This window comes from Cryptomeria japonica, chromosome 3 (genome assembly GCF_030272615.1).
Source record: "Cryptomeria japonica chromosome 3, Sugi_1.0, whole genome shotgun sequence".
NCBI lineage: Eukaryota > Viridiplantae > Streptophyta > Pinopsida > Cupressales > Cupressaceae > Cryptomeria > Cryptomeria japonica.
Window position 1 is genome coordinate 873,083,340 of NC_081407.1, and position 11,858 is coordinate 873,095,197.

The window sequence follows — 11,858 nt, forward strand, 5'->3', positions numbered from 1 at the left end:
TTCATCCAGTCATGACATCCAGAAGAAGACTTATTTATGCCAGAATCTGTGTAGGAGTTGGGCCCAAAATGGATATGCCAGAGGAAATAGAGATAGAATCAAAGCTTGGCAAATGGAAGTAGAATATTGTTTATGAAACAATCCCTTTTGCATGCTTTCATTGTAAGAAAGTAGGACACTGGGCTAAAAAATGCCCAAGTAATGTGGTCAAATCTCAATCCAAAACTAAAGTATGGAAAAAGGTGGACAGCTCTTTGAAAGCTTCACATTCTGATGGTCTGGATCAGGAAAAACAATCTCAAGTTGGAAGGACAGAGGAAGTGTTAGTCAGAGAGTTGGGAAATGAAATGAAGAAAGGAGATAATGAAAATGTCGCCCATCAAGAAAAGGAGCAGAATGGAAAGGATTAAGATGATGGAGAAAGAGAGTCACAAGCCAGTAGCCAAAAAGAGGAAAAGGAAAAGGATAAGATAGATAAAAAATCAAACAATAGTGAGAAGAGAAATAACAGTCAAAAGAAAAAGGGAGATAATCAATCCAAAGACAATAAAGAGGAAGGAGACAATTTTAATTTAGTATCAAATTCATTTGAGTCAAATAAGGGAGCAGACTGGATCCAAGATGCACAACCTGATAACATCCTGGATCAAGGGCTGTCAGAGATTTCATTAGTCTCTCCAGGTAAGGTAAAGTTGATCTTTCCAGAGGAAAATGAGCCAAAATGGGGAGATGAGGAAGACATCAAAAAGGCACTAGGAAAGAGTGAATCAAAGTAGGGAGAAGAAGAAGTAATGGAGGATAAAAGAAAGATTAAGAACAAAAAAAGAATAACAACAACAACAACAATAGTACATCAACCAGAAAAACCAGAAGCAGACTTGGGGATGTGGGAGCTCAACATACTTCTCCAGGAAGATATTCAAATGCAAAGAAGAGGACTATGGAAACAAGCAAGAACATAGCAAATGGGACTCAAAGAACCATCTTTGAGGCAGGTATTTCTAAAAACCATGAAGATCATCTCTTGGAATATTCGAGGATTGAATAATCCTCACAAACATGATTTAATAAAAAGTATGATTAGAGACAAAAACCCATATATTTTTTGATTCAAGAAACCAAAATGTCAAAAGGTAGAGGGATTGAAAATGTTTAGTAATGGAGGAGTTAGCGGTGGTAGTTCAAAAGGTGCCTCAAGAGGTATTGTTACTTTCTGGAATAAAAACACTGTAGAGGGAAAAATGTTGATTCAGGACAACAATCTGGCTTGTATCAGATTTAAGCATTTGAAAGATAGTACCTCATGGGTCTTAACTAATGTGTATGCTCCTAACACTAAAACTAGCAGAAGTGATTTTTGGAAAAAATTAACCTTGTTAAGAAGTAGGTTTGCTGAAGATGGTTGGATGATTATGGGGGACTTAAATACCCCTTTGAAGGGAAACGAGAAAAAGGGAGGGAACCAAACCTATCTGGATAGCAGATTGGATTTAATGGACTTTATTAATAATAATGCTCTCCATGACCTGGATTTGCAAGGAGTTAAATACACCTGGACTAATAGAAGGAGCGGTGAGGACTTAATTCAGGTCAGACTTGATAGAGCTCTTATCTCTCTGGATTGGTTTAATCTTTACTTTTGTTCTTTATCTGCTCACATAAGGCAGGATTGGATCACTATCCTATATCCTTCACGACAGATGCCAAGAATAGAAGAAGACACTTCCCTTACAGATTTGAGAGAATGTGGACTAAACACCTGGATATGGAAAGCAAAATCAAGGAATGGTGGTAGGTCAGAATTGAAGGTAACTCTATGTATAAAGTGGTCAAAAAGTTGAAGTTTGTGAAAGAAAATGTTAAAAGGTGGAATAAGGAATGCTTTGGGAATATCTTTGCTTCAAAAGCTACTATTATTTTAGAGCTTAAAGATATTCAGGATGAGATTCAAAATAATGTATATACTAATACTTCACGAGAAGCTGAAGATGAAATTCTTATGAGATATCATGATATAATTGCAAAAGAAGAAACTTTTTGGAAACAAAGGTCTAGAAATGTATGGTTGAAGGAAGGGGACAGAAACACTAAATACTTCCATATGTCCACTTTAAAACATAAGGCCATCAATAGGATATCACAAATTAAAGTTAATGGTAGAAGTGTTGAAGAGGAAGAATCTATGAGAAAGGTTGCCATGGAGTTCTTCTCCAACCTCCTTGTTAAGGATCAGAATCTGGATCTGTGGTCTCAAAAGAACCTAATGGATTGTATTCCAACTATCCTGGAGGTAGATCAGAACTCTTACCTGATTGCTATCCCTTCCAATTATAAGATTCTGAAAGATGTCAACTCCTTTGAGGGTAATAAGGCACCAGGCCCAGATGGTTTTCCCATGTTCTTTTTTCAAATGTATTGGCATATTGTTGGAGATGATGTTTGCAGAGCTGTGAAAGAGTTCTTTGGTGCTAGAAGAATTTTGAAAGAGATAAATGACACTTTTATTGCTCTTATCCCCAAAAAGATGGGAGTCGATTCCATGGATCTTTCTAAACCTATAAGCCTGTACAACTCTCTATACAAGATTATCTTTAAGATTCTGACCTCTAGAATCCCGAAGTTACTTCCTTCTATCATTTCTCCTCAGCAAAGTGGTTTTGTCCCTAGAAGACAAATCTTGGATTCGATAATTTTGGTCCATGGAAACATTCATTCTTTGTCTAGTGCTAAAAAAGAAGGCTTTCTTCTGAAGCTTGACTTATCCAAAGCCTATGATTGAGTGGACTGGGATTTAATGATGAAAGTTCTCTCGGCTTTTGGTTTTTGCTCTAGAAGTATTAGTCTTGTTAGGCAATTAGTCTCTTCGGCTTTTTTTTTGTCTCAATTAATGGGTCTCCTCCTTTTTTCAAGTCCTCAAGGGGACTCAGATAGGGAGATCCCCTATCTCCAATTATTTTTATTATCATGGCGAAATGTCTGGGGAGATGCATTGGAAAGCTAGTTGAGAAGGGGGAGTTTTGTGGATTGAAACCATCTTCAACAGATCAAGTTTTCTCCCATCAACAGTTTGTGGATGACTCTATAATTATGGGGAAGGCTTCAATGCAGGATTCTAGGAGTTTAAAGAAAGCATTGGACAGTTATGGGTCAGCTACTAGGCAACTTATTAATTGGTCTAAAAGCTTTGTTTATTTCATCAATACTCCAGAGAGAAGAAAGATAAAAATAAGCAATATTTGGGGTGTCAATTGGGGAGTCTTCTTGCTTCCTATTTAGGGCTCCCCTTATGCCAAGATCCTCTTGATACTTTCTAGGGAGATTTGGTGGACAAATTCCACAATAAGTTAGTTGGTTGGAAGGGCTCTCTCCTTAGCCAAGTTGGTAAGGTTCAGCTGTTGAAATCAACTCTTCAAAGTATTCCTCTTTATGACATCAGTCTTTTTAGAATTCCTGCAAAGTATGCGGAGGCTATTGAAAAGATCCAAAGAACTTTTTTGTGGACAGGGGTTGAGGAGAAGAAGAGAATGAATCTGATTGCATGGGACAAGGTTTGTAAGCCAATAAGAAAGGGAGGTCTAGGTCTAAGAAGAATAAGAGACATGAATGAATTCCTTATGGCCAAGTAGATTTGGAGAGGGTATAATAACTAGGGAGAATGGAAATTGATATGGGACAACAAGTATAAAAGGCATTATCCTACACTTTTAAGCTTCTTCAATGCGGAAGATATCCCAATTGGATCCAATATCTAGAAAAATGTGTCTAGAACAAGAGATATAATTGCCAAAGGTGTGAAATGGAAGATGGGGAAAGGGAACCTTATCAAATTCTGGGAAGACTCCTAGTTGCTCGAGTCCCCTTTGAGTGAAAGTCCTGAATGGAGTAGATTTTAGAACCAGTGCAAGGAAAAATATGGTTCTATGGTGGGTGACTACTGGCAAGATGGACAATGGAAGGATTTATCTCAAGTTGATCCTTCCTTGGGAAGTTTGAAAAAAATTATGAATTCCATGGTGGTGGTGGAAGATGAAGATCAATTAATCTGCAAACTCACTACAAATGGTAAATTCATTATGGCCTCTCTTTATTATCAGCAGTTTTCTAAAATGGAGATTCCTTGTTGGGCTAAGGCTTGGGTGAAAGGCCTAACCCCTAAATTTAATATTTTCTTCTGGACAGCCCTTCAAGATAAAATTCTAACTATTGATAACCTCATAAAAAGAGGTATGTGTATGCCTAGTGTTTGTTTCCTTTGTATGCAGAACAAGGAGACCATCAACCACTTGCTCTTTCATTGTTCCTTCTCTCTTGTATGGGGAAGATGTCTGGATCACTTCAATATCAGTTGGAGTTTCCCAGAATCAGTTCAAGAGGTTTTTAATTCTTGGCAGCACCCATTAAGGAATAAGTCCACTATTTTGCTATGGAAATTGGCTTTACCCCATATGTGCTGGGGTATATTGAAAGAGAGAAATGAAAGAGTATTCAAAGAGAAGGTGTCTAAGGATCAAATTGTGTTTGAGAAAATAAAAAAGAAGTATATTGGAAAATATGAATATCATAGGTGGTATTGCTAAGCCTCAAGACAAGAATGATCAAATAATCTTCAAGAAGTGGAGATTAAAAGGTAGTGATCAATTTCAGACCAATCCTAGAGAGGGTGTGATATGGGAATGTCCTCCCAATGGTTGGATGAAAATCAACTTTGATAGAGCCTCAAAGGGTAATCCCGATATTGTGGGATGTGGTGTGGTCCTAAGGGATGAATGGGGAAAATGCAAAATTATTAAATGCATACCTATAGGAAATCAGACAAATCATGTTGTTGAGGCTATGGTAGCTTATCATGGGATGGTCCTAGCAAAGGAAGCTAACTGCACCAAATTCTGGTGTGAAGGAGACTCATTGAATATAATCAATTGTTTGAACAAGAAGTTCTCGCCATCTTGGTCAATAAACAATGCTATTAAAGAAGTTAATAAAATAAGTGAGACATTTGAAATGTGTGTTTTTACACATGTGTACATGGAAACAAATTCATGTGTTGACTGGGCCGCCAACCTAGCCTGTCAAATGGAGGAAATCATTACTATTAATGGTGAGAGAAAACTCGCATGTGAACCGAAATCCTTGCTCGATCTGGACCATATCTAGACAAGGCAATGTGGCACCATCAACCATAATTTCTAAATGCCTCTTCCACTTATTTCGAAGCAGGTTTATAACGGAGGTGATGTGCATTTATTTAAGTGTCTTTTCATAATTGCTTGGCATGGATTCAGGGCTATTTTTTAGGGCAACTACAGCAGAAACCAGAGAAGAAGAATCAGAGCCGAGAGAAGGAAATTCAGGGATTGCGAAGGAAAAATGGGAGGGAATAAAAAAGGTTTGAACCTACCTCTTGCTTGGAATGGAGGAAGAATAGGGAAGTTTGGGAAATTCTTCAGGAGGGGGGTCTGAGTGTGTTTATGGAGAGGCTTACTAGGAAAGATCCTACGGTCACTAAACACTTTATCCAGAATTGGAAGAATGGCAAAATTTTGGTGGGGACCCAGATGATGATTGTGGATTAGGAGATTATTGCTAAAGCCATGGGGAATGATGATAGAGGGTATGAAATTTTATAGAGATCATACCATCTCTGATAAGGCAGCAGACAAATTTCCTGTCACGGAAGGTGAGAAGAAAAAAATGGTGAAGGTCGACAACTCCTATCACTCCCCAAAATGTAGATACAGGCCATGGAGGTTCGTTTTATTTGCTACAATTACCTATATAACTTTGGATGGTAGGTTTATGAGAGCTTACAGACACCACTTTGTTTTGCTCAACCATTTTCACCATGGGGAAAAGGTGAGCTTGCCATATTATCTTGCATGTTCCATGGACCATACTATCAAAGAGATACAGAAAAATCCCAAGGGCGACCATGCTCTTCACCAGGGTCTTATGGCTCTTGTTTATAAAGTGCTGAAGGGAAATGCATTGAAAAACCTATTAAAGGTAAAAATGCAAGAGATGAGGACACAAAGAGTGAGGCTAGTGGTTTTAACTTCGACTCAGAGACTGAAGGCGACTCAGAGGAGCCAAGTAAAAAGGGGAGGAACAAGGCTAAGAGGAAAAGGATAGTGGTGGATTCAGATATTTCAGAGTCTGAGGCTGAGTCCTTCGAAGGTAAATTCATCAAAAATAAGAAAGGGAAAGGCACTGGAAAGCAAACCCAGAGGAAGAAGAACATCAGCAAGCGAGGTAACAAAGATATTAATCAAATTTTGATTAATTATGATGAAGAGGCAGAGGAGAATAAAAATGATGATGGGCAAGATAAGGAGGGGGATGAGATTCCAGTTGTGGGCAACAATGAGGATTTGAACACTCAAGGTCTGCAAAAATAGGATCAAGAGGACAAAAGGGGTAAATCTAGGGATTGTGTTGGAGAAAATGAGAGTATTAAGGGTTTCTGTGATACTGTCAACACAATGGTGAAAGACATTGGCAACTTGAAGAAATATATGAATGTTGTCAAAAGAGTCATGATAGGCAACAAACCCTTGACTGAAAATGTTAAAGAGTTGGCGGTGGCAATTAATAATACTAAAGCCATTGAAAGCATGGTGAGTAAATTATTGCAACTGAAAATAAGGTTAAGGAGATGGTAGAAAATAAGGAGGTGAAAGGGATGGAAATTGCTATGAATAATCTGGGCAACAAAATTGATAGGATGGAACTCACTGTAAAGAAGATAGCTGAACAGAACTTCCAGATTCTCAAAGCCTTGGTGGACAACATGAACATTTTGATTAATAGATTTGATAACATCAAAGAGAAAGAAGGCGACAAGGATCAGCTAGACAAAAAAGGTCACGAGAAGAGGACTAGAGCCAATACCGAGAATAAGGGTGACATCAAAGGTCAAGAGATGGATAATTTAAAGACCTTTGCAGACAACATGAAGCAAATGGTAGTCCATGTTGAAGATGTCATGAAAAATATCTAGTTGTCTTGGTCTCAGTCTCGGTCTCTGTCTTTGTGTTGTCTTTTTGCTTTCCTTTCGCTGTCTTTTTCTGATTCTTCATTTTATGTGTGTTGAGATCCCTTTTTGTTCGGATGGGATCAGTTCTGAAGTGATCAGGCACGGTTCTTTCTAGTTCTTTGGCTCTCCTGCTATGTAAAAGGTTCGGGTTCCTTTCAAAAACCTATTTTTACTTAATCAAAACATTATAATCTTAGAATAATTCATGTTTTGCATATCATGTTAGTTTCATTTCCATGCTAGCTTAATATCATCTTAATCTCATTTTCATGCTAATTTAACTTCATATCAATATCATGATCCTTGCAACATATCATTATCTAGTTTCATATAAAAATCACACTAAGATCTTAGTTTTATAGAATTTAGGTATTTTATCAAACTATCCCTCATTCTTTGGGTAGTCATCCTAGAGATCAAGTGCTCTTCCAAGATGAGAGCCACCTTGATTTTAAGGATCCTTGGAGATAGAGAACAATTAGACACTTTTAGAGTTTTGATTGATTAACATGTTTTGTTCTTATTGAATCCTCTAATATAATGTTTCATTGGTATGCTTGATGTGCTCACCTTCGTTTTGTAGGTTCCACTCTTTCTATCATACAAATACTATGGGACCTATTTGTGTTAAGTGTTGTTATTTGTCATTTTCATTGCAAATGTTTGATAGTATGTGCAGGGGAGGACACTACAAAGAATGTACTGTATATGGTGAAAATGGATAGCAATAAACAACAATATTGAAAGACTAAAATGGATTCAACCACCAAACCCTAGCCTAACAATGAACAAAGATCCACCATAACATATGAAGATAACCTAAGACAATGCAAATAACTCAAAAATCACAAAGATTATACCATCACATGTCCACTAGGGTTTTGATCTCCATTCTTCCTATCTCCATTGATCTTGTTTGATATGCTTGCTCTCATATTTTTGTATGCATAAGAGCTCAACAAAGAACGGAATGTGGTTGCAAGTAGAATTGTAGTGTAGTTAATTGATCCAGTAGTTAGGGTTTGGTAATGAAGAAAGCATCTCCTTAAATAGAAGACACAATAGAAAATGGAGGGTTAAGATTGAGAGGTGTAAAAAGAGAGGTCGGCTAGGATTAGAGGGTAGGTATAAGAAATACCAAAATAATGAAAGAAGTAGGTAGTGTAGGAAATAAGAGATGAATGACATGTGTCATGTGTAGAAAAAGATAATGAATTAATTAAATAAATAAAGATTTATTTAATTAATAGAAGAAGTAGGGCAATTAAATAAATAAAATATTTATTTAATTTAGGAAAGGGATAATTTAAATAAATAAATGTATTTATTTAAATGAGAAATAAGGCTAGAAGAGGATAAATGAATTAATTAAATAAATAAAGATTTATTTAATTAATAGAAGAATTAGGCTTAGATAATTAAATAAATAAAATATTTATTTAATTAGACATGACAATTTCGGGTGTCTACATTTTGCCCCTCTTTGAGACAATGCGGCTTGTCGCGTTGTTTCAAAGAAAATAAGATGAACTGATACAGAGTTGCCCCAAGATGGGAATGATATGCCCCCTCGAGAGATTGGATGAAAAAGTCTGGAAAGATTGCAGACAATCTCTCGATAAGAAAGATGGGATAGAATGGACTGATTGGATAAAGTGACAAAGTCACGGGATGAGGAAGACTGACTCGGGAAATGAGGGCGAGGGCTAGGGTAGGCTATAAGATAGACCACGGGCAAAAGACATCCTCATTGTCATCCACACCCTTAGAAGATCACAGTGCAGAGCGAGAAAAGAGCAGCAGCAGTCAGCAGCGATGGCATTCGTTCATAGATTCGATCGTGTCCGCCGATTCCAGCGACCAGCCGATGCAGGAGAGCCGGTAAGTACCCGAAAACCTCCTCGTACTTTCACGCATTTCGAGTTTTGTCATAAATGCATGTTTTAGGAGCAATAAATGCGCTAGGAATAGGATAGTGTAGAAGTGCAAAAACGCGCAACCGCGTCTGTGTCAGCGCCAAGCGTGTTTGTGTCCAACAGGCGCGTCTGTGTCGGGTCCAGGCGCGTCTGTGCCTGGAACCGCGTTTGTGTTGAATGCGGACGCGTTTGTGAAATGTAGTAGCGTCTGTGATTTTGAATAGCGTTTATGTCATGTAGGGACGTCTGTGTTCCCTGGTCGCGTTTGTGTCTGGCATAGGCACGTTTGTGTTCAGAAAGCGCGTCTGTGTTGCAGAGGCGCGTTTATGCAGTCTATAAGCGCGTTTATGAGTTAAAAGCGCGTGTGTGTTGAAACAGTGCGTTTGTGTGTTTAAATGCATGGTTTTAGTCCTTTAGGTCAAATCGGCAGTTCTGTGATGAACATACGTTGTCGATTGGATAAGCTGCTGAGAGGATACACTCAAGCAGGTCCTCTAGGAAGATTAGGATAGATCAAGGCACTTTGTGATGAACAGGGAGCACCAGGATAGACAGCACTTTGTGATGAACAGGGAGTGCGAATGTGAGTGACACTTTGTGATGAACAGGGAATGTCACACACGTAGTACTTTGTGATGAACAGTGAGCACTACTAGGATAAATAGCAACACTTTGTGATGAACAGTGAGTGTCACTAGGGTAGATAGCCATATGCATTTAGGTAGCAAGTAGCATTTTGTGATAAACAGTGAATGTCACGATAACTGACAAGATTGATTTGCTTGACTGCAGGAGTATTTGCCGATGTTGGAGTCACGGGAGAGATTCCCGTCGACACAGAGGTTGCGACCAGAGTTGTCTATCCAGGACATGATTTCCGTTGAGGAGATGGGTCTCACACATATGCTCTATGTGCCCGAGTTTCGGGCAAACATGGGGTTGCTGACTGCGTTGGCCGAGAGATGGCACTCAGAGACATGCACGTTTCACCTGCCGATGGGTGAGATGACAGTGACACTGGAGGATGTATACAGGATATTACATGTTCCCATTGATGGAGAGTTGATCCCCTACGACCGTGACGGTGACAGGGAGGCCTTGAGACGGGTCTTTCAGGATCCTGAGTTGGAGATGCGAGCAGGACATGTAGCCTGGGACACCATGACTGCTACAGGATTAGCATTGCCGGCAGTTGTTGGGGGAGTTATCAGTGGATACTTGTGTCCAGACAGGGCCACACGAGGATTGGCAGTGGGCTGGGGAGGAGCCTTGGAGACGCTGATGGCAGAGCACACTAGGTATGCATGGGGGCCATGTGTCCTAGCACATTTGTATTATGAGCTGCATCAGTTTGTATACCATGGATCAGTGGGTTTGGGCTGCGGTGTGACTCTCTTGCAGGTGTGGGCCTATGAGCACCTTCCCATCACACGGCCTATTCATTTCAGAGGCAGAGGACAGGGACAGAGTTTTGTGCACCTATATGCGATGATTACATCCCAGCCTCGGATTGGGAGATTGGAGCACTGGAGGAGAGTCATTGATGACATTGACATGGTGATCTGGAGGCCATACCTGGGGTGCGAGGAGTGGGAGGACGATGCACTGGAGCTGCCCTACACCTTCCAGAGCAGGTACCTGATTGGGCGGACGCCCTATATATTAGAGAGACAGCTGGTGGACAGGGTATGCAGGCAGTATGGCAGGATTCAGAGGATGCCCCGAGGCTCGGGCATGTATGCCCGTACGGTCAGAGATCAGGTGCAGTTTGGCCCACTGCTATCATATGATCAGGCAGTGATGCAGCTAGCGGAGATGATGCCGATGCCCTGGGACATGTGGCCCGAGGTAGATGATGCAGGGATGGACGCAGAGTACTCTGCGTACTGGGCAGAGCATCCATTTCCTAGATTGACAGATCCAGCAGAGCCAGTGGATGATGATGGAGGAGGGGATGGAGGTAGGGGCAGGCGGAGGCGGAGGGGAGTGGTGGGAGAGAGACGGGTAGCACCTCGGAGGGAGGGAGGTCAGGAGAGAGCAGCTCCAGTGGTGAGAGGACGGGGTGGACTGCCCCTACAGGTGCCAGCAGCACAGGGTCCCAGAGAGGGACAGAGACAGGTGCAGCCAGAGGGACAGAGACAGGTACAGCCATAGGTACCTATATAGGCACAGGGACAGGTGCAGGCAGAGGCACAGGGACAGGCACCTGTAGAGGAGGAGCCACAGGCAGGGACGGAGAGTGGAGACTCTGAGGAGGATGAGGTGCTTAGGCTGCGGGAGATCTGCCAGGGCCAGGCAGATGAGATTGAGGATTTGGTTCGAGAGAGGAACCACCTCAGGATCAGGGTCCGAGATACAGAGCGGGAGAGGGATCAGGCCATCCAGAGATATACCGAGGCCGAGACAGCTCTAAGGGCAGGTAGGCGGGCAGCAGAAGATGCAGGGGCAGGCTACGCATATGTTTTGCGAGCCGGAGAGGAGATCGCCTACTGGAGGGATCTATATTATGCAGCCGTGCCAGCAGAGCAGCGGGCTAGGAGCTTCCAGAGATCGTCGCGCACAGCGACGGCTACGGGAGGGAGCCGCAGGAGACAGGCATCCAGCGGTGGGGTTATGGGGCCTCCACCACCACCAGAGGGACAGGGGGATCCTGGGGCGGGTCCATCTATAGCTCAGACTCCGTCGAGGCGAGGCGGCTCCGAGGGAGGGAGTTCCTCATAGCTATAGTGGGCTCTCATTGTATCAGTAGATGTATCATTGTTGTATTGTAGACACCTGCGGGTGATTCTTTTGTAGCCATATGATTCTTTTGACATCATTGTATTATGACACATTTGATTATATATATGAGATGATTCATCTTTTGCGGCAGCTATATGCATGTGTACCTTATGTGATGAGATGTTCTT